At 33.9% G+C, this 4968-nt stretch overlaps 1 pseudogene; it reads right to left on the reverse strand.

Moving 5' to 3' along the window:
- Positions 1-3655: 3655 nt before the first annotated feature.
- LOC143675810 (dnaJ homolog subfamily B member 6 pseudogene) lies at positions 3656-4661 on the reverse strand (annotated as a pseudogene).
- Between the last annotated feature and the right edge of the window lie 307 nt (positions 4662-4968).

The following is a 4968-nucleotide window of genomic DNA, read 5'->3' on the forward strand; positions in this document are numbered from 1 at the left end:
CTTGACTAATTTGTTGGCATGCAGTTGCTCATAGGGTCCTTTTAAGATCCTTTTTACTTCTGTGAGGTTATCAGTAATGTTTCCTTCTTATCTTTGGTTTTATTTATTTGCATCTTCTATCTTTTTTACTTTATCAGTCTAGCTAAGGATTTGTCAATTTTATTGTTTTTCTCAAAGAAAAAATTTGGATTTTTAAAATTCTCCCTATTCATTCTCAAATTCTTTTAATAATTTAAAAGAATATTATTTTTTATTATTATTTAAAAATAAAATATTATTTATTCTTTTAAAATTCTTTTAATTAGAGCATTCTCAAATGCTCTAATCTTTGTTATTTCTTTCCTTCTGCTTCCTGTGGAAATAGTTTGCTGTTCTTTTTCTAGTTTTTCCAGATATGCAGCTAGGTCTTTGATTCAAGTTCTTTTCTTCTTTTTCAATGTATGTGTTTAGTGCTATAAATTTCTTTCTTAGAACTGACTTCACTGTATCCTATTAGGTTTGATATGGCTGTGTTCTTATTTCCATTCATCTTATGATGTTTACTGATTTATCTTGCAATTTCATCTTTTATCCACTGCTTGTTTAAGTGTGTGTTGTTTAACTTCCATATATATGTGAATTTTCTAGTTCTCTGCCTGTTATTGATTTTTAGCTTAATTTATTTATGATCAGAGAAATTACTTGGTAAAATTTCAATCTTTTAAAACTCTTTAAGACCTGTTTTGTGACCCACTGTTTGGTATATCCTGGAGAATGATCCATGAGTATTTGAGAATGTATATCCTTTTGTTCTGGGGTATAATGTTCTGTCTGTGTGTATTAGATCCAGTTCATTTATCATATTATTCAAGTTCTGTGTTTCCTTATTGATCTGTCTAGATGTCCTAGCTTTTGATGACACTAGTGCATTGAAGTCTCAAAGTATTTTTGTAGAGACAGTTATTTCTCCCTTCAGATTTACCAGTGTTTGCCACATATATTTTTCTGTGCCATGGGTGGGCATGCAAATATTTATCACTGTTATTTATTAAAGCATATTGCCCTTTTTTATTAATGTATAGTGCCCTTCCTTGTCTCTTATAAGATTCTACATTTAAAGTCTATTTTGTCCAATATTAGTATAGCTACCTCAGCTCATTTTTGGTTACTGCTGTATGGGATAGCTTTTTCCAACCTTTCACTTTCAAACTATTTTCATCTTTGGGTTGAAGGTGAATCTCTTATAGACAGCATATGATAGGATTATACTTTAAAATCCATTCCGTCAATTTGTATATTTTGATTGGGGATTTTAATCCATTCATGTTAAATGTTATTACTATTGCATCAGTTCTTCAACCATTTTATCCTTTTGCTTTTATGTTAAATCTTTTTTTTTCTCTCATCTTGCCATTTTAGTTACCCTTACTGAAAATCTTCATTTCTATAGTCTCCTCTAAGCCTGTCTTTCCTTTCTTTTCCTTTCAGCATGCAGAACTATCTTTAGAATTTCTTGTAGGTCAGGTCTCTTCTTGAAAAACTCTCTCAGTTTCTGTTTATCTGTGATAATTTTAGACTCTCCCTCACTTTTGAAAGGCAATTTTTTCCAGATAAAGAATTCTTGGCTGGCAGTTTTTCTCTTTTAGTACCTTAAATATATCATACCACTACTTTCTTGCCTCCATAATTTCTCATGTGAAATCATTACTTTGTCTAATTGTTGATCTCTTGTATGTGACAAATCACTTGTCTCTTGCTGCTTTCTGGATTCTCTCTTTATCTTTGGCACTTGACATTATAATGAATCTGTGTCTTGAAGTAGCTCTATTAGGATTTATTCTGTTTGGAGTACACTGTGCTTCTCAAACATCTTTATTTATGTTTTTCACAAGAGTTGGGAAATTTGGGGCCATTATTCCCTTAAAAATTCTTTTGCCCCCTTTCCCTTCTCTTCTCTTCGGGGATCTGAGATACATATGTTGGTGTACTTCATGATGTCATTCAAATCTGTAAGAACTTATTACATTTTCCCCATTCTTGTCTCTATCTGTTCTTCTCTCTGTAAGATTTCAATGTCCTGTCTTCTGGTTTACTGATTCTTTCTTCTGCCTGTTCAAATCTGCTTTTCTATGCTGCTAGTGTATTTCTTTTTTTTTTTTTTTTTACATGGGCAGGCACCAGGAATCAAACCCAAGTCTCTGGCATGGCAGGCGAGAACTTTGCCACTAAGCCACCATGGCCTACCCTGTTTTTTTTTTTTTTTTAAAGTTACATTTTATTTATGTGGCACTTCACATGCTCTATGCTTTCATGGTTACATTTCCCACAATAAGCATTAAATACTAGGGCAAATCTATGACAAACTTTCCTATAACAGTCACTTAAAAACCACAAAGATTACACTTGTTTCTGGATTCCAAACCCATGGGACTTCATAGTACCAAACCGTAGTGTGCCCAAAAATACCTGGATTTTGACACTGCTAGATTAAAATTACTGGCATTTTAAAATCCCATCCAAATTTTTTATGATGCCCTGATTTCCAAGAGAACAAAGAAAAAAGTGTTATGAACAACAGAACCCTACGTTAATAAGGAAGGAAAAATGTACTGAAAAGAAACATGCAAGAAATAAGTTATGGAAATACCAATTTCTGTACAGTGCTCATTTTTTAAAAAAAGTTAAGAAGCAATATATCATGCAGATGAAATAATTACAGGAAACTAGGGAGGATTTTGCTAGAATAAAATTATTTTTATAAAAAGGAGCCCATGTTTTCAAACTTAAATATTTAGTTTAGCTTAATTGCTCTATCTCTTATGTGTAGATATGTATATATATGTGCATGTCTATATGTATGTTCAGATATGTGTGTGGGTGTGTGTATTTCATCTATTTTTTCCCCCAGCATGATGTAAACTGTAAGAGCTAGAGATGGTATTACAAAGCCAAGTTTTGTAGAATTCCGTGTCTGTCCTAAAAGAACAATTATGGATACAAAGGGAGTAAAGATGGGATTAAGCAACAATTAAATAATATTTGAAGTAGAATTTGAACAAGAGAGAATTAAAATCAGAACAATAAATATAAGGAATGATTTTAAATCTGAAGTGAATCACTGTTGGTCTACCATATATAAGGTCAGATTGCTTTGAAGAATTCATACTCAGGTATTAAACTCCAAAAAAGTACCCTTATATTCATGATTCAATCCATAATTGACATTATCTTTAAATTATGCTATACTTAATTATATTCTAATTTCATATACTCTACTGTCATTAGGGGAAAAAGTTATTTCATGAACGTATACTCAATGTATTCTATTATGCTTCTAAAGCTATAAATATTTCAGTAGTTTGTATAGTGGTTGAATAGTTGAAAAGTATGCAATAGAGCCTTAGGAAGAGTGAAGTAGAGTCTTAACAGTGGTATAGGAAAATGCTAATAGATTTAGTGCTGGGGGAAAGCAAAGTCAAGTCTATGCTGCATTCCAAATCTCTATCATTGCCAACCATCATCGTGAACTCACTTCTTCTGATTTCCCTAATACACAGTGATCAAATGTATATAAACCTGCTAAAAAAGTATGATCTTAGTAATATTAAATAAGATGTCTTCTATCTGGAGTGTGTACAACTAAAACACACACAGAACACAGAACCGTGCTCCAATGTTACGTGAGCATTTGGTGCCAAATGTGCATGTGTCCGGTAAGTCCAGTCTCGTGATTCCCTTTGGTTGTCTTCTTCTGCTCCTCTGTCTTTGTTTCTGCTTCTTCCTCTTGCCACCTTTGAATCCTGCTGAATAAATGGAGGGGCCCCAGTTGCTGGTGACCTGAGGTTTATCTTGCTCATCACTGTCCTCACAAATATAGTTAGATACATGTTTTGGTCAAGTGGCAGGTCTGTGAGACTTCAGCGAACAGACATTGGCTGGACACTGACAGGACATTTTGTTCTGTCTGCCTGCATTCTTCTGCAAAGTCTTCATCTGCTACACCATTTATTGTTAAGAACTTTAACTGGCCATCTTCTTCAACTTTTATTCTTTCTTAACCGTTCTCAGTAATCCTCGTTTTAGTGATTTTTCTGCCGTTAACTATTTAGTAGAAGTTGATATAGATTTAAAGTTGCCCATCCTATTACCACCAGAGGATGTTGAAGAAAATGAAGTAAGACCCCCATGCCTCAGTGAACCAAATGAAGTAAATCCTGTATCAAAAGGAAGACACTCCACCTCCAAAAGATGGAAACCCACTCAAGGCAGAGAAAAAAAGATCCTGTGCCCCTGTTTCTGGAGACCTTCAATTTCCAGGAAACTGCTCAAATGGTTCTTCAAAGAAGTCAAGTGAAAATGGGTCCCTTCCACCAAAAAAATCCCATGAAGATATCTGGATTATGGAATGTAAAGCCAAACTCAAATGGACTGTCAAAATCACTTCCACCTCCACTACCACCATTTAATCTTTCTTTGCTATATTTGTGATAGATGTCCTGTTTTTCAGCATCTGATGACACCTCATATGCCTCAGCTACTTGTTTGAAATTCCTCTCTGCTTCTTCTTCATTCTGAAGATTTTTAACAGGGTGCCACTTAAACGCCAATTTATGTTATGCCTTTTTAGTGTCCTTGGGTGAGGCATGTCTCTGCATGCCTAGAGCTTCATAGTAATCCACCATGTTTTAACAGATTGTTGGAACAGGTTCTCGCAAATCAAACACTTTGAATCCAGAAGAAATTGAATTTTAAAACACTGATGTTTTGAAGAGGAGGATGAAGAAGTCACCTGAAATTCTTTAAATGCTCTCAGTGCTCTTAAATTACCAACTTTTTCATTGTCTACAGTCTCTAGTGTGTTTTAAATCTGCTCTATTTTTCCTTTCATTCCCTTCATTTCTATTATATTTCCTTTTATACTTTAAAACTCAGTGTCTTCTTAATATTTCTCTTTCTCTCTCTCTCCATATTTTCCATCATCTCCTTGAA

This window comes from Tamandua tetradactyla, chromosome 3 (genome assembly GCF_023851605.1).
Source record: "Tamandua tetradactyla isolate mTamTet1 chromosome 3, mTamTet1.pri, whole genome shotgun sequence".
Classification (NCBI taxonomy): domain Eukaryota; kingdom Metazoa; phylum Chordata; class Mammalia; order Pilosa; family Myrmecophagidae; genus Tamandua; species Tamandua tetradactyla.